The 19,561-nt window shown below is 41.7% G+C and overlaps 1 protein-coding gene across 1 annotated transcript in view; it reads right to left on the bottom strand.

Annotated features, from left to right (window-relative positions):
• The window catches only part of LOC124137548 (synaptopodin-2-like), a 64,824-nt gene extending 49,851 nt beyond the window's left edge, over positions 1–14,973 (bottom strand). The window contains exon 1 of the mRNA XM_046503906.2: positions 14,842–14,973. The gene's annotated coding sequence lies outside the window, so the exon portion shown is untranslated. The remainder of the gene's footprint in view (positions 1–14,841) is intronic.
• Positions 14,974–19,561: the final 4,588 nt, after the last annotated feature.

Below are 19,561 nucleotides of genomic sequence, written 5' to 3'. Positions count from 1 at the left end.
TGTCTGTAATTGTAGGCAGCGCGGACAATGGCCACTTTATGTGGGACGGATAATTCGGGTCTGGTGATGTTCATCTCGATGAAATAATGAACAGGAGACCAGTAACGATTGAGTTCGGCACAGTGCGTTAACATCCATATCAGATTATCTGGCAACTATTTTGAAGTATGTTGGTTTGCCCGATTGAGTCAGAGTGGGAGATTCTATTTTTCACAAAGGGGTGTAACCGTATGTACACTGTAAGGCAGGATCCTTCTTCACATTCTGGTTGAATTTGTTTGAGAAATGGATTGTGCTGACGCAATCCCACGATACTGTCCGCTGTAAAGTTTGTTATGTTCAAATCGACCAACTTTATGAGATCAGCAAACAAACGGGTGATTACTTTTATTTGATTAATTATTGACCATTTATCATTTGATGGCAAAATGATGAAAATAAATATCAATTAAACGATTTATTTCTATTTACGATAAGACAAGGACATGCCTGTGCATTGTAAAGTGACTTTTAGATTTGATTTTTCATTTCATGTTTTATTTCATAGATGTAGGGACCACCTCCGTGGTCCAGAGGATAGAGCGTCTCCCCGGGGAGCGGAAAGATGGTGGTTCGATCGACCCTCGGCGCGTCATTCCAAAAGACGTTAAAAGATGGTACATGTTGTTACCTTGTCTAGCGCTCGGTATTAGGGGCTAAAACAAGGACTGGTCGGCTCGGAGACAGTATACTGTGTCTGAGTGGGGTATTCATGTTAACTGCGGCATGGTATCTCAATGGGCTAGCACTATAAATCGGCATCACTCCGGACTAGTACAAGCAGCCACACAAACACACACGTACATGCAGTCGCTATATAAGTGCAATAATCTTGGACGCGACGTTAAACACTATTTCACCTCACCTCACCTCACATTGTAATTGTCGGCCACATTGATTTGATTGTGGGTTCACCAAAGTTACAGTTATAATACGTGATAAAACGTCCCTTTTGGGCTTTCTTACCACATTAAGAAGACACGCCGAGATATAACCGATGCTTTAAACCCCACTCACTCACTCACTCACTCACGGGTGGTCAGGCTCGCTGACTTGGTTGATGTATGTCATCGTATTCCAGCTGCGTGGATCGATGCTCATGATGCCAATCACTAAATTGTCTGGTCCAGACTTGTTTATTTACAGACCGCCGTCATATAGCTGGAATATTGCTGAGTGCGGCGTTAAACAACAAACAAACAAATCACCAGGGAGCGTAAGGATGACATTTTGAAGACATCTACAAGTGTATGTTGAGTAGTCATCGGCAAACTATTTTTACAATATTCACTCTAACATTTATGCTACAAAATAAAAACGCAGATAATATTTCAAATACATAGTTGATAAGAACAAAAATATTTCTCCTCACAACACGCAATTTCATTCTTATAAACAAGACGTGTATTTACTTATGAACAACCGATAGCGGACACCGGTGATCTGGACAGACCCCAAGGCTTACCCAAACATTCGATATAAACGATTAGATAAATCTGAAATGTCAAAACGTGATGGAGAACCATCCACAAGTCTGGAAATATACGGAGATAGAAAAACAATGCCAGTGGCGCCATCTGGTGCACAAAGACATGCGCAGATGGCCCTACCTCTTATTCTCACTGTTACCATGACAACAATATATCCTAAAATTCCGCTCTTTTCTCAAGAAACACGAGAAATGAGCGAAGAACATGTTAGACTCGTGGGAACATTAATGCGTGACGGCAAAAACTCCATGAAACACGTGCATGACATTGCCGGTCCTGAGACGATACTGTTACGTTGTGCACGTGCTAGAAATACTCACAGAGCTCCACGTTGCATACAGGCTGTTTGAGAATGTGTTGGTTAACTGTCATATCTGATTGTTTTCTTTTCTTTCAGTACAAAAAATATTGTCATGCCATGACTGTTTTATAGTGCACGCACGTATGATTTAGCTACTTGTTGTCTGCCGAATATTTTCGTCGTGAAGAATTATTTCGTTCCTGTGTTCCTGGAAATCCAGATTTTAGCACGTTCATTACTTCCTCTGTATTTGGGGGCGGTCGGGTAGCCTAGTGGTTAAAGCGTTCGCTCGTCACGCCGAAGACCCGGGTTCGATTCCCGACATGGGTACAATGTGTGAAGCCCATTTCTGGTGTCCCCCGCCGTGATATCGCTGGAATATTGCTAAAAGCGGCGTAAAACCATACTCAGTCAGTCCTCTGTATTTGGGTATAAAACATATTTAGTTTATGTCAGCACCATACCCATACTAGTGGGTTACTTCAAAGTGGCAAGACCTGCATCACTGAAGACTTTCCCCCTTCATCAGGGGTAGTGGGGTAGCCTTGTGGTTAAAGCGTTCGCTCGTCACACCAAAGACCCAGGTTCGATTCTCCATGAGTACAATGTATGAAACCCATTTTCCGGTGTCCCCCGCCGTGATAGTGCTGGAAAATTGCTAAAAGTGGCGTAAAACCAAGCTCACTCACTCACTCCTACAACAAGACCCGTGAAGATCCGGGGTAGAACAGGTCTTCAGCAACCCATGCTTGCCGTAAAAGGCGACTATGCTTGTCGTAAGAGGCGACACACGGGATAGGGGGTAAGGCTCGCTGACTTGGTTGAAGCATGTAATCGATCCCAACTGCGTAGATCCATGCTCATGATGTCAATCACTGGATTGTCTGGTCCAGACTTGATTATTTACAGAACGCCGTCATTTAGCTGGAATATTGCTGAGTGCGGCGTAAAACAAGAAACCAACCAACCTTCATCAAGACCGCCTCCGTGGTCTAGTGGATCTAGTGTCTGTAGAGCAGAAGGTCGGTGGTTCGATGCCTGGTCGCGTCATACCAAAGGACGCTCTTTACCCTGTTTATTTTAAGAGAATAAAGCAAGAACTGGTCCGCTGAGAGTCAGTATACTCTGTCTGAGTGGGTCAACTACGGCATGATAACCCCTTCCCCTTATATCTCGGAGAAAATGCTAGAGTTCAGAAGGTAATTTTGGCTTTCTCCGTTCACACTCATCTTGGAATACTTGCACCTTAACTATTGCCCGGCTCAACAGCACCCCTCAACGCCTAAAGGTGTGCTCACCTCATGGCACTCTGCTCTTGGTGCACGTGAACCTCTAGTCCTGCACCATGACCGTGGAATATATTTATTTTATGAAAAAATAATAATCTAGAAATGCATACAAAAGCAAGTCTAGCCAGCTCAAGCTAGCTCTATTCGAAATCAGCATAGGGAAAAAAAAAATTTTTAGAGTCAAGAAGGATATTGTATAATATAAGATTTCAGAGACTAAATGTTAGTCTAGTGAACCTCAAAAGCCTTCATTAAATCTCTGGTACAGTATTAGGTAATATGGCGAATGTGGCAAAATATTTCAAGCAAGATCATGATTATTGACCATTTCAACCCTAAAGGTAAGCATTATGATTTTGAAAACTCCTAACACCCTTTCCTTTTAAATGAATCCTTTACGAAATAATACCCTGTAAGAAATGTAAACACCAAATAAACCTATATTGATATGAAAACGTAATCGATTATTCTGTCAAATGTGAAAATAGATTACAACCATTTGCCTATGTGAAGAACCAAACTTGACCTATCTGTGAAGCAAGCCAACTTACTGACCAACTGACCTGCTGACCATCACACTGCTTCATGCTAAATGTTATAAGGAATCATATATCTGATTTTCGCAGATCCTCTGCAGAACTGAGGGAATTTGATACTCTGTGTTTCGAGTCAGCAGTGAAATACGTATCATGCCAATTTCATTGGAGACATATGTTGACATATGTCAGGCGTTTAGAACGGAACATGTCTTTCAAGTTTATTTTGAAAGGTGCAAACTCAGCAGTGTTCTCGCAATTTTATATAAATATTTTTACAGCCAGGTATTTACACAGCATGAAATCTCCTATCCCCCGAAATAACATCCAGTGCCTCAAAGCCATGGCCATGCCCGTGTGTTCTGTTGTTGGCAGAAGGAAAGGGTGTATGAGGAATAGGTCGACAAAGTGCGTGCAGCACGTGCGACCAATCAATTAAGAGGAAGTCTGCACGTGACTAATATGAATTTTTTTTATGGGTATCATGAAACGAGTCACAGGTCAACTGAAGCTAGGTGTATGTTATATAATCATCTTGATCGTATTCACAACCGTTTCTTGCTTGATGTGGTTCTTCGTTGGACGCTCATAATTTCTGCTATAACGCGGAGCGCTGGGTTAGCTCAGTGGTTACGGCGTTCCCTCGTCTTACCGAAGATCTGGGCTCGGTTCCCACATGGATACAATTTGTGAAGCCCATTTCTTGCGTCCCTCGCCGTTATTTTGCTGGAATTTTGCTGGAATTTTGCTAAAAGTCGCGTAAAAACACACTCACTCACTTGTCGCTCAAACAGGCACGTACGTGGTCGAATCTGTGTCAGGTCTAAGACGTTTACCACTTCGGTGAAACCCACGAGCACAGGTATGATGCTGACAAACCTAGAAACATAATTGGGGCGAACCGGGATTCGAACCCACAATCATAGGTTTCTGGCGTGCCCAAGGGACCGCAACTCTGCACAGCGAATCGAAGAGCATAGTGTGTATATCTAAGCCCAGATATACACAGTCGTGTCAGATCGGCCCAAAAACAAATGGTTGCTGTGACTCTTAGTTGAGGCGTGTCCTGTTCAAGCCGCCTGATTGGCCGGCCAATATGTGCTCGTTTGCAAGTTGCATGTTGGCTGTAGTAATTTTGTATCGCCATGTCATCCCATGTGTAAAATATTTTCAGTAAAGCATTTTCTCTGCTTTTCATATTATTGTCGGGATTCTTTAGAATAAAATAGAGTTTAGGGTGAAAATTGTATTGGTTTAATTAGAAGAGTGTTGAATCTTGCTTATGTGACAGAAATGCCGTATAATTTAAGCACATTCTGTTTACAGTTGCCTCTGAGAAAGTTTTGAAAGAATATGTTTATTTCCACGAAATGCCTAACGCACCAAGGCAGATTTAATGTTAACGCCACGTAGAAGACTATTATGTTTCAAAGCAGTGGCCGTGCAAAATATCCAAAAAATGTCCAAACATTCAATGGTGGACGGTCCCCAAGTAGCGTAGGCCACGTTCTCTTCTTTCAAATGAAGTTACTAACATGTTTGATATAGACTCAGGAATTAGGCGAGTATCAGATGGGATTGAAATTCTATAAAAAAAATTGTTCTTTCATAGTTATGATATTTGTTTGTTTGTTTGTTGTTTAACGCCGCACTATGCAATATTCCGTCTATATGACGCGGTCTGTAAATGGTCGAGTCTGGACAAGACATGCAATCCAGTGATTGACATCATGAGTATCGATCAACGCAACTGGAACACATTCATCAACCAAGTCAGCGAGCCTGACCACCCGATCCCGTCAGTCGCCTCTTACGACAAGCATAGTCGCCTGTCACGGCAAGCATGGGTTGCTGAAGACCTATTCTACCCCAGATCTTCACGGGTTTCATGGCAATGTATTTATGTCAATGAGTGAGTCATTCAGTTGTGTTTACGCCGCTTTTCTAAAAATTCCAGCCATATCATGGGATGGAGGAGTGAATCTCTACGACCTGGGACACTTTGTACTTTGCCACGCCGTGCTGTAAGCGAAATACTAACAGGACTAAACCCAACTTTCGCGTGGAAACACAACCCTCATGACACGGGACAGTTGACGTCATAATTGACTCACATTCCCAACAATGTCAACCGGTGAACATTGACGTTGACTATAATAAAACGTCACCTTAACCTTGTCTGTCATACAGATCGTGAAACAAATATATATCAAATACAGCCCATGCAAGTCTTTAATGTTTGGCAAGTCTAGATTACTGCAGTATCAGGAAGAAAGTCTCTGGGCTCCTTTTTATTATATTTTATAATTATAATTTAACAGCTGTTTTTTCTGTAAAATATGTTCATTTCAGAGACTAGATGTTAGTCTACCCTTAACCCAGTACCATCGTGTCCAACAAAGTTGAAATAAAGATGCCGTTTGAATATCCCAGGTCTGTTGTGACACTCGGGTAAATATTTACCTAGAGCTGGATTACAAGACAAAGCCTACGCGAGCACCGTTAGTGCACTCTCCCACGGCTTGCACGTGCTGACGAGGGGATGCCGGCAATGGGTTATCTCGACACGGGAGATTGAAACCCCGATAAAGGATCAAACTGCTAGGAAACAGACATCCTATCAGAGATGGGGGTGAAAGGGGAGAGGTAAAAAAACTAAAGGGAATTTAGCTCGTCTTTTCTGTGAAAATAAACAGTAAACTCACATCAAGGTCGTGTTGTATCTTATCCTTAAGATTGTGGTAATATGTACGGCTTCACGCATATTTGTGGAATGATAGCGTTTGATATCAACTTAAAACTAGATTCCAAAACAGTGTTACATATGTCCAGTTTGGAAGAGTATATCTGGCGTCGTGGGTAACGTATCTGCTACTAGATACAAACCGTTCTGAACAACAGTTTTGAGTTTGACAATGCAGTGGCATGTAAATGATCGAGTTTGGACCAGACAAAATAGTGATTGATATTATGAGCCACGACTTCAAACCTGACCAGCCGACCAACTTAATCGCCTCTTACGGCACACAAGGTTTCTGGTTAAGAGAGTCCGTAATTGAGGTGAGGTGAGGTGAGGTGAGGTGAGGTGAGGTGAGGTGAAGTGAGGTGAAGTTTAACGTCGCGTCCAAGATTATTGAACTTATTAAGCAACGTGCTAGACTAACATCTCGTCTCTGAAATGAACATATCGTACAGAAAGAAAACAGTTGTTCAATTATCTTAATAAAAATATAATAAAGGGGAGCCCAGAGATTCTCTTAATATTGCAGTAATCTAGACTTGCCAAACATTATAGACTTGCATGGGCTGTATTTGATATAGCGACGTGCGACGTGCATGCACGTGTGTGTGTGTGTGGCTGCTTGTACTAGTCCGGGCTGATGCCGATTTATAGTGCTAGCCCACTGGGATACCATGTTTAACATGAATACCCCACTCTGCCACAGTATACTGACTCCGAGTCAACCAGTCCTTGTTTTAGCCCCTTAATGCCGAGCACCAGACAGGGTAACAAGTACCATCTTTTAACGTCACGTGGTATGCGCGGCCGATGATCGAACCCCGGACCTTCCGCTCTCCGGGCGGACGCTCTACCATTAGACCACGGAGGCGGTCCCGTAATGGACAATCCATCCTTGAATGACAACCTTCTAAAGAATGTAAACAAAACGAATCATTCTGGAAGAACATTCTGTATCAGCATCTACATACTGAATGGTTGAATCATCATATCTTAGTAGTTTAAGATTACAGCTTGTGTACTGACATTTGGCAATATAGAAATAGCCGTGAGTTATCATGGCGAAACTATTGGGTCTGCCGCAGAGCCGAAACACTGAATCACAAAGGGAACAAATAGTTCTAAATCAGTAACCTGTGTATTTGTTAAGTGGGAATCACTTGCTGATGTGGGGGATTTCGAATCCCACCTGCCAGGTGTGCGGTTGAAATAGAACCGTGACGTCACAGTCTGTTTACCCAATACCTAATGGGTACTACCCACAGCATACGGATTAGATTAGACTTGCACAAGTCTCCAACGAAATAGTTATTATTTGAAATAATAATTCTTAGACTGTCGACGTATCTAGACTTGTCTATAATAAAAATAGAATTACTAATAGATACATCCATGGGCTTATCATTCAGTACAGCATTGGAACAAGTTGAGGCGAGGTGAAATGGGGTTTAACGTCGCGTCCGAGGTTATCGCACTTATAAAGCGACGTGCATGTACGTGTGTGTGTGTGTGTGTGTGGCTGCTTGTACTAGTCCGGACTGATGCCGATTTATAGTGTTTGTCCACTGAGATGCCATGCCGCAGTTTAACCTGAATACCACACTCAGACACAGTATACTGACTCCGAGCCGACAATTTTATCCAATCAAATTGACAAGTACTTGTTAATATAATAGGAAACCTTAAAACGTCTTTAAACATACAAAATGTCCTTGCTCTTAAAACAACGCTCCAACCTGACCGAGTAAACTCCAAAATAACGAACATAAATGTTATACTTCTTTATATGTTTTCAATGTCAGCTTGGGTGACTCCTACCAGTTCTCTTGTTGTAAGACACATTGCAACAATAATGGCAACATTCACCACCAAGGGCTGGTGGCCACCTGCTTCTGCAGAAGCATTCACTCTGGAAGAATTACTTCTAAAACAATTACTCTTAAAAGCTTTCCAATTTCAAGTACGCGTGACCTTTAAACAGAGGCACGTTTCACTTCAAGTATATGTTTACAAAACAAGTCTTTAATGGAAGTTGTAAACATGTAAAATTCCTCCGTGAAGAATTACATTTCTTTTAACACGCCAACGCGGCCGGTTTTTTTTTTATCACGGACATCGAAAACCAACAGGACTGCTGGCTCCTACGAAATGGCAAAGCCCCACCGATGAAATGATATATCCCCAACTACATATTACAGATTACTAATAGGCTTCACGTGTTCTCCTCCAAGGCACCGAGTGGGTCTCATCCTTTCAGTTGCTTAGTAACACTTCTAAAGAGTTTGGCAAAGACTCAACGTTGATCGAATATGTTATGATGAAGCATCTCACATAAACACGCCTCAACTGCTGGCGAGGAGATCCGCCGGGCCAGGTGGTTGCAATGGCCACCTAAGGGTCTTCAAGGGAGGTAGTCGTGAGGAATATGTTTGTGTAGACGTGTCTGATGGTCGAATAAAGGTGTTGATGGCTTAAAATAGGGGGATAAGATATAAGGAGGTACTGCAGATTCATGAGACTAACGCTTAGCCTATGAAAACGTTTCTCTAAAATGATTGTAATTTATTTTTTTAAATAGAAACTTCACTCCTCTGTTTCTCAAGATCGTGGAAACAAGGAAACTGGACTTGGTTTAGTTTAATATATATTTGCCTAGGCGTTCAGTAAAAAATATATGTTTTTCCATTAATTCCACAGTCATGGTAAAATATATAAAAAAAATAACGTTTTCTTCACATATGTTTGTTGTGTTATTATTATGATCAGACTTAAGCGCTGAGGGTCTGAGACAAATACGTTTTAATCATCAAGGCATCAAGAATAACAGAATTAATATCGGCAAAGATTAGACCCTAGTTATTTTCCTGGTATGAAATGGGTTGGGGGTAGCTTAGTGGCTACAATGTATGAAATCTCGTGTCTCTCGCTATTGCATTGCTGCAATATTGCTATTAATCCCCACGCAAGCAAGCAGTCACTTTACAGCGAGAGGGTATCGGAAATATATACATCGGCGTGAGGAATTTTTGTGAAGTTTTGGGAAATGTGGAGGATAAATAATAACGCTCGGAATAAGTTGATTTATCACCTGATCAGGATTACTGTTTGCTATGAATGGCAAATGTTGGCTGTATAATATCATATTACACCTGGTGTCCTGTACAGTGAGTGAGTGAGTTGGGTTTAACATTTTTCCTGTTATATAACACCGTGCCAGATTAATGTGGGAGGAAAGCCCGAAGTTATGCAGGTCTTAGACGTTTACCACTTCAGTGAAACCCACGAGCATGGGTATGGTGCTGACAAACCTAGAAACATAATCGGGGCGAACCGGGATTCGAACCCACAATCATAGGTTTCTGGCGTGCCCAAGGGACGCAACTGTTCACATCGAATTGCGTCGCCTTAGACGACTGGGCCACCCGTGCGCTCTGTCCTCTACAGAGAAGTTGGTCGCTAACAGAAATGTACATGAGATCATGTTAGTAATAAACACAAATGAGGCATACTTTTACCAACACCATATTCTAAGCCCTCGAGCCATGTCTGTAATAAACATGGCTGTTCTACATAACGTACATGTGTGGAATGATCTGGTCTTCTGAAGACCGGGGTCAAAGGAAAGGTTGAGAGTAGTCACTAGGCAACTATTACATACTTCGAACACATGTTCTCCTTCTAAATGCAGATATAAAGAAGTAGGTTGACTGGTTTCCGTTCGTTCCCGCGATAAACTTGGAAGGGAGAGAAATGACAACACGCGGAGAATCCGGGAACCAGTCTTCGAACCTGCAGCTTGTTGAGGCTATTTTCCTAACGACTATACAATATAGCGTAATCTGTAACAGGAGCCAGGATGAACCAGGGCATTTGGTTCCAGACAGATTAATGGCACGCATATGGTTGGCCAGCGGTTCTGTGAAAGCCTCTTCAATGGAGGCTTTCACAACAAATACAAGGATCAAATGACAAGGGTTGGATATGGAACTTTCCTATCAAAGGCGATACCGAACGCCTGTAGTTATAGGCTAGATTAACACGCTATCACGTGTCACCTGTTGATTGCCTGTACATTTAAATGTACGCTCGCGGGGCGCGGTTGCATGCCCTTTATTCCTAGTCTCGTCCTGTCTTGACACGTGTTGTAAACAAGTGAGTGAGATGTTTATCGTGTCGGTCTGAAAGAATTATCATATACCTCATTGGAGTGGATCGTTGCTCATGCCGTCAACCACTGGTTCATCCAGACACTGATTGAAATACTGCTCACTGCAGCGGTATGGAACACAAACACTCATTTAGATAAATATTTGAGACAAGTTTTGTTTTGTTGTTTGGTTACAACATCACATTCCATCTATATGACGACGGCTTGTAAATAATCGAATGTGGTCAGACAAACCAGTGATTGATAGTATGAACAAAAACACGTAGACGGGAAACAATAGCACGACATTAACCAAGCCATACATTGTATACACGCAACCCCTCCATGTTGATGGATTCGTCCTCCTAACATTCTGTCGGGACTCACAAAGGTCAGATAGAAAGACAAGTGTCTGTCGTGATTACGATTAAAAAGAATTTTATAATTACCAAGTTATATATTCAGAAACTAGATGCCTACATCAACAGTACCCTCCCTGTTTTTCAATGATGACGTGAGATATCGATTCGACATAACCAGCATCTCACAATACCTGCTTCCTGCCCCAGTCGTCAAAAGCGCAGCGATTCGCTGTGCAGAGTTGCGTCCCTTGGGCACGCCAGAAATCCATGATAGTGGGTTCGAATCCCGGTTCGCCCCGATTATGTTTCTAGGTTTTTCAGCACCATACCCGTGTTCGTGGGTTTCACCGAAGTGGTAAACGTCTGAGACCTGCATCACTTCGGGCTTTGCTCCCACATTAAGCTGACACGCCGCGATATAACTGGAATACTGTTAAAAGCGGCGTTAAACCTAACTCACCCACTCACTTTAATTCATCTCATCTCGGACTGAATTTTACATCATAATGACTGTCCTCAATATTAACTGCTTCACATCGTCAGTACCACACGGGATTAGATACACTACTCACTCCTTTACGGGCGGTCGGGTAGCCTAGTGGTTAAAGCGTTCGCTCGTCACGCCGAAAACCCGGGTTCGATTCCCGACATGGGTATAATTCGCGAAGTCCATTTCTGGTGTCCCCCGCCGTGATATTGCTGGACTATTGGTAAAAGCAGCGCAAAATCAAACTAAATCACTCACTAACCTGCTTCCTTTTCATCTTTCCTACTTAGTGAATGACAGTCGACCTGAATCTACAAATATGTTTCTCCAAAAAAGTAACACAGGACATGGTTATAAAAAGTGGCGATTTTAAATAGAAATATATTATAGGTGGTGTAGAGATATCTAAAATGTTAAATGTTTGATAAAGGAAAAAAATGATTAATAAAGTAAATATACATACGTGTAAACCGTGTCTTTTCAACAGATTTGTACACGCTTATATATCTGTAACTATAATGATGATCTTAAAAATGATAGGGGGGGGGTCATAAAACGTTTACACATATTTGGGGAGGGTCATGAATAAAAGAGAAATTTTATCATAACATATAACGTGCTGTAGTATTTTGTATTTTCAGTGAGGGTAATGAAAAAAATGTACAAGGACATGAGGAGGGTCATCTAAAAAGATGACAGGCAGGTGGTCATTTTTTTCTATTTAATTTTAATGCATCATAAACCTCTGACCAGCCCACCCCTGTGATGAATGATAGGTCCCTGAACAATGTTATGACTACTCAGTCAGGTTCATGTATGACGTTAATATCTATTGTTAGCTACCCCTGGTGTACAACTGATTCACTAGTCATCCTGATTTGCTGCTGAATCACCAGGGCCCCTGATGTATGAATCACCAGTCATAATGATTCACGGGTATCAATACAGTGACCATCCTAAACAGGACCCCTGTAATACAGTAAATATGCCGCGTTGGTTAAAGGCACATGCTCGACATGTTATCTCTGTTAGCAAACCGGCTGTACTACAGATTCACCATTTATCATTATATCACTGATGTACATCCGTGATTATTCAGATGCAAATACACTGACCATCCTTATCAGGGCCTCGGCAACATAGAAAGGTGTATGGTGGACATCGTTTCATGATTGGCGGGCACTATTTGTGGTTCTTAGCTAACCTGCAGTACCTTGATTTATCAGTCACAACCACGATACGCAGATGACCATACACTGACCACACCAAACAGGGCTTCGCCAACATGGACACCGCTTTATGATGGGCGTTTACCGTGTGTGGTATAAGGTAACCTGATATACTCCCGAGTCATCAGTCACAACCACGATACTCAGATGACCATACACTGACCACCCCAAACAGGGCCTCGCCAACATGGACATCACTTCATGATGGGCGGTTACCGTGTGTGGTTCTTAGCTAACCTGATGAACTCTTGAGTCATCAGTCACAACCACGATACTCAGATGACCATACACTGACCACCCCAAACAGGGCCTCGCCAACATGGACATCGCTTCATGATGGGCGGTTACCGTGTGTGGTATTAGGTAACCTGATATACTCCCGAGTCATCAGTCACAACCACGATACTCAGATGACCATACACTGACCACCCCAAACAGGGCCTCGCCAACATGGACATCGCTTCATGATGGGCGGTTACCGTGTGAGGTTCTTAGCTAACCTGATGAACTCTTGATTCATCAGTCACAACCACGATACTCAGATGACCATACACTGACCACCCCAAACAGGGCCTCGCCAACATGGACATCACTTCATGATGGGCGATTACCGTGTGTGGTATTAGGTAACCTGATATACTCCCGAGTCATCAGTCACAACCACGATACTCAGATGACCATACAGTGACCACCCCAAACAGGGCCTCGCCAACACGGACATCGCTTCATGATGGGCGGTTACCGTGTGTGTGTGTGGTTCATAGCTCACCTGTCGTACCCCTGATACAACAATCTCAACCACAATACTCAGATGACCACCACAAATAGTGACCATCCCAAAGAGGGCCGGATGAAAAATAATACGGATGAAACATGGGTAGCCAACATCGTTTTACGTTGTACTGTTACCGTTGTTAGCGAACCCTGCTGTACCCCTGTTTTATTGTTAACAATCACGACGCTCATTACAATTGACCATCCCTGTCAGGGCCTCACTTAGGAAGCCAGGGTATCCCGTGTGTCTGTGGTGAAAGGCGGAGGGCCAACAACGTTTCATGTTGGACTTTTACCGTCGGCAGTGAGAGATCCCTCACATTCTATATGTGGGTTATTGGGGGAGCTGAGAATTATGAGGTGATGAAAGTTGTATTGGCAGCTGAACATCATTACCTGTAGGGGAGATAGCGTAAAATGCATACTCTTAGAATCTACTTTAATGTTGCTTCTGTCGTTCCACGCAAGGCATCATGACATGAAATATTTTACATCTGTAGCATGATAGTGAAGAAACTAAAATGAACGACAGAGTTCTTATTAATTGGATGTGTGTATCTTAATGAAACACATATTATGTGCCATTAGGAGATTCATACTTATAAATGCACATATATTATTTTAATATTAGTCAATAAATTTTTAACATATTTTAATACATTCGAAGACTGGAATGTACCAGCGTTACCTCCCCTATCAATATATGATCTATATTCGAAGCTAAATGTAGAATTATTCGCAATATGATGTAATACATAAATAAACAATCACATGATGTAAAAACATTACACGAGTAATAAAGTGCATGGAATTCCCGTAAAAATAAACATCAGACGTGATCAAGATAAGACGGCCTACCTAAATCACTGGTGATGTGGAAAACTTGCTGATGATGCAATATGTTTCCTAAAATGAAATTATCAGTTCAATGGAAACGCGGTTCTCAACACTGGCCTGATCTGGACCTCACGTAGGTGAAAATGAGGACTTTATCATACCACAAAAGATAAAAGGGGAAGGGGTGAGGTATATTTGAACAAATGTTCAGTATTAATGCACGGACCATATGTCATGGTCTATGAAAATATTGCTGGTAATGCCTCGGTAACGTTAGATGGTGAGAGGGTGGTTCCATCACGTCAAAAGCATACCTAACTGAACAAGATAATTGGCAAGGCAGTAGAACTGAATGTTTAACACATTGATGGTTAGAACAGACGTTCATAATATGTGTGGAAGCAGACGAGAGTTAGCAGCAGACGTGAGCTGCCTGGAACAGACGTCAATGTAATTGATCATTATCAACGATCAAATTTCAATAAAAATAGTTAGGTATACACTTGTTAACGCTTAAAAGAAACGGTCATAGCTTGGAAAGTTTGTTTGGCTTTCTGGGTGTTGTATAATTTTAAAACTGAAATACGCGGTGAAGTAATTTCTCACTTACCATGGCTGAGAGCGGAATACGTTGTGACAACCCGACCCTGGAAGATTCAACTCAGTCGGTATACTTTATGTTCTTGGCACTATGGTAAGCGCGCCACCTATACAGCAACAGACGAGGGGTATTATTATCGCAAGAAGGACATATTTGAAGGTCAAAGAACTGAAGAGCATCCCACTTCACTAGTCTGGGGTTCTCCACGGGGGTGTCCGATTTCTTCTCAAGTAACATATTTTACATAACAAACCTATCTCTGTAACATATAAATAACTTACATACTTTCATCAAAATCGAATAAAGGTGACTATCTCTAATCACAGGTCATAAAACAGCAGGGGTAGAAATTGATAAGATTGGCTTTCGCCGAACCACCCCATCAGGAGACGCATGTATACTGCAGGAACGGTTGCCATGGTACCGAAGGTAAACTATGCGTACTCTCTTTCCCGTGTCTGACACATGTCTTCACCAGCTGGGCGAGTTATCCCGTCAGATGGTCTAATGTAATATTAGGCAACCTGTCACCTAGTTGCACACTGATCTAGGGAAATAACTACCCTATATTCAGCGACACGGGCGGACTCACCCAAGTCGTGTTTAACCCGAGACTGCTTCTGGTAGCTAGATTAACATCTTGAATTTTTTTGTTTAAACTAGATATATTTTCACCTAGATTTAAACCTTGCTTTTAATGAACCGTATCCGGAAGCTGGTTGTTATTACCAAGTCATTATTCGGTATTTCTTAGATTCTAACTGATTTTGAGTTACTGTAGTATCTTATACATACATGAACCTTGAAACAAAACACCCGAAACACGTCTACAATTGATAATTTAACATCAAAATATCTTTTAAAAATACTCATTTCATACACCAAAATTGATGTTAGTCCAGATAATGAAAAATCAAGACGTGAAAACCGAATCAGTTAAAGGAGAATATGGGAAAACTCAAATGTCGGTAAGACAGTTCCACAGTACTCAGACAAAGCATTTATGTACCACCAAGAATATGTTCAAACAGTCACTACGAAAAAATGAAAAGCAACGTTCAATCGTCAACGTTTAACGTGTCTAAACATTTGTTTGTAACTTACGCCATTTTTAACAAGCGTCAAAACACACACCGTGAAGTCGAACTCCGTTATCTCGATATATCATTTACTACGACATAATTCTACGGTTCCGACAATATCCCTATCTGCACTATCGGAACTACAGGTGATAGTGTATATGACTAGTAACTCGACTGCAACAGCCGGACAAAAGAAAATATACAATTCAAACTGGATTTGGGCAAAAGAATAAAAAATAAAAAATGTTATCAAAACGTTACTAGGCTGAAACCAGTCCCCGAAACACCTCAAACTTAAGGCCACAACACAACTATGATACCTGTATGAAATATATCAATATCTAATAACCATATAAATTTTTTTTCTAGCCACAATCAAACATGAGTGTATAGTTTCTTTTGCCCAGCACGTTGTATTCGATCGTCCCTGGGAATTCGAATGGACGAGGTGTCAGTGTATTTCACCTGTGTTATTATGCTTGCATCGTTCAATCTGATCCATATGTTCGCCGTGAATCCCTGGCGTGAATCATGCATACCCTACATAACAGTGGCACTGTCTTACCATGGTATGCGGCAGGTTGAGCATGCACACCGACGCCGTTGCTAATCAAGACTTGTGTTGCAACACGATTATTAAAAATCAATTAGTGACGGGCGTTTTGACTGTGATGATCAACTGTCTTCATCTGGAAATCTTCATTTAAATTATCACATGGTTAGATTACAATCTGCAATATCTTTGTAGGATCACCTCTTATCTGGATCCTGTAAATGTTCTAACGATTGTCTTTGGTAGATTTATTAATCGAAGACCAGGAGATGTTTATGAAAAATTAATAATAATTTTCTTTCTATCGCGAAGTAACGAGTCCTAAATCGGGCTTACTGAAAGCGCTCGTTAAATAATCATCATCATCATTATCATCAGAGGCATTATCATCATCACTTTCAGCAGCAGCAGCATGAGAAGCGGCATCTTCATCACCATCATCATCATCATCATCACCCGGGGTTGGTGTTGAATTGTTGAATTATACATTCAGTGTTGTGTTGCCTTTCGTCTGTGTCCAAACTATTTGTTGTGGTGGGATGTGTTGTAAATAGGTTGTATATAGGTTGATATGGAATCCTACCAGGGATATTGTCGCATTGTCGGCCTTTTGTTGTATTACAATGTTGCAAGCGTATTCTATTGTATTCTTAAGCCTCCGTTACACTATCAAAAACTTTGATAAAAAACTTCGTCAAAGTCCATTTTGACCAAGTTTTTGACGGACTTTGATGGAATAGAAACCGATCCTATTTCTCGTCAATCTTTGATCAAAGTTTGATGACGTTGATTTAATTTAGCCAATAAGAATGCAAAGAACATTTCCCCTTTTTCAACCGGAAGTGCGGAGAGTCAAGTGAAAATGATCCAACTGTTTTGGACTGACGAGATGTTGGAAGAATTAATTGATTTGGTTCAACAACGAGCAGCTATTCGTGGGACCAGATATGCCCTTGCCTACCCCGCCACCGCCTTCTGAACATGGCAATACGCAAAATACACATGACAACAGCAAAAACATTCTCTGTCAGTAGCATCCATTTTGGCAATATAATTCCCGCCAAAACTTTGACGGCCTGTCAAAAACTTTGATGTGTGTAAACAGCCCAACTTGGACCAAGAAAACTTGGTCAAAGTTTTCTTTAACCAAGTTTTTGATAGTGTGACGGGGGTTTACAACTGTGTTCCGATGTTGCAACTGTATTTTGTTCCTATTTTGCAACTGCGTACTATTGTTGCTACAGTGTATTAATTTACCGCAACTGTGTTCTGTTGAACAAATAGGTTGAAATAAGAATTACCGTATTCGACGTAATAAGCGCTCTCAAAATTAGGAATAGGAGTTGAAAGATAAATTTTGTGGTTTAAGCTGACAACCTGAAATGTTTATGTACGACAGATATATTTTTCCAGAATTAAATCGCCCATAATTAAGGGTGCATATAGCACACGAGTGTGTATCATACGCGAATAAATAAGTCTTGTGTACATTGATCCGTTGGAAGGGGTGCTAATTGGGATTGTTCACTTGCCAAGATATTAACAAATATCGCCCTGGGCGCTTATTGGAGCGGGGCGCTTATTACGTCGAATACGGTATCACAAATATAACATAAAACAAGGGACGTGATAATTCTGTCTTAATGGGCATGGTAAATATTGTGCTCTGTCAACACAGAGAAACCCAAGAAATGACCACCTCCACTTTCCACCTGGCATCTTTATTTATAGGACCCCCCAGTGTGTTTGAAGGTCCCCCGAGGCGGTGGTCAGCCGAGCGGCTATCGTTGGTCCAGCTATCTAAACACAGACGCATGCTCACCCAGCTGGACACTGCATTGCCTGCAGTATATGTACGTACTAATGAGAACCAATGTGGTCACTTGACCTACTACCGAAGTCCGTAATCTGGACCAGAATGGGTTTTGCACGTGAGTATTTGTTGATTCAAATAAAAGGGAACAGACCGCGATCAGTGTCGGTGATAACGTTATTGTAAGTGCGTGCGTGCGTGCGTGCGTGCGTGCGTGCAGTTTATTGCATTTTCTCATTATAGTTTATTGTTTCTATATTGATCAATCAGTCTGTCCGTCCGTCCGTCTGTAATAGTAATATGCTTGTTTTTTTTTCTTGTTTGTTGCTTAACGCCGCACTCAGGAATATTCCAGCTATATGACGGCGGTCTGTAAATAATCGAGTCTGGACCAGACAATCCAGTGATTGACATCATGAGCATCGATCCACGCAATTGGGATACGATGACATGAATCAACCAAGTCAGCGAACCTGACCATCCGATCTCGTTAGTCGCCTTTTACGGCAAGCATGGGTTGCTGAAGATCTATTCTACCACGGATCTTCACGGATATAATAGTACTATGCGATTTTGAGAACCGAAGGGCAATTGGTCCTGCAACATTATGTCTTTAATGAAATTAAGACCAGTTAAGATGATGAAAATAGGCAAGTCCAGTTAGATTTTTATATTTAACAGAAACCTATTAACTAATAAAATATTCCGTGGACCATATGCTAGTTTACAGACGAATCTGGATCCGACGAACCGGTGGTTGAAAGCACGTGTAGCTGATGACACAATTAACCAGGTCCAAAATAGTATCCACTCAATCTTCATTATAATCGGTTCTAACGGCAGGACCTATTCTGATTCGGAATTCCCAAACTGACATCACATAAAAGCCATTATGCCAAGGTGGAGATCGCGAGACCAGATTGACACATACTATTTTGCAGTGTTAAAGTGACTAACCACATACAATCAGGCTTGCTAGATACTTGGAACTTACAACCTAAGAAAGTGAGGTGGGTTTAAAACCGCTTTGAACATATCCAGATTTACATGTGTAAGTGGAGTGATAACTCAATTCTTTTATACAAAATATTTTAGAAATATTCACTAGCACAGTTTCGTTTGGGTCCTCTTCGAATGACACAGACCTCCTCTGTGGTCTAGTGAGACCGGAGGGTCGGGGGTTCGATCCCTGGCCGCGTCATGCCAAAAGGCGTTGAAAGATAAACTTTATGTCACCCTGCCTGGTGCACGGCATTAAGGGGCTAAAACAAGGTCTGGTCG

The sequence above is a fragment of the Haliotis rufescens genome, unplaced genomic scaffold (assembly GCF_023055435.1).
Source record: "Haliotis rufescens isolate VD_foot unplaced genomic scaffold, xgHalRufe1.0.p SCAF_20, whole genome shotgun sequence".
NCBI lineage: Eukaryota > Metazoa > Mollusca > Gastropoda > Lepetellida > Haliotidae > Haliotis > Haliotis rufescens.
Note: the sequence above shows the minus strand (reverse complement) of the source record. Positions and strands in the feature narration are given on the sequence as shown.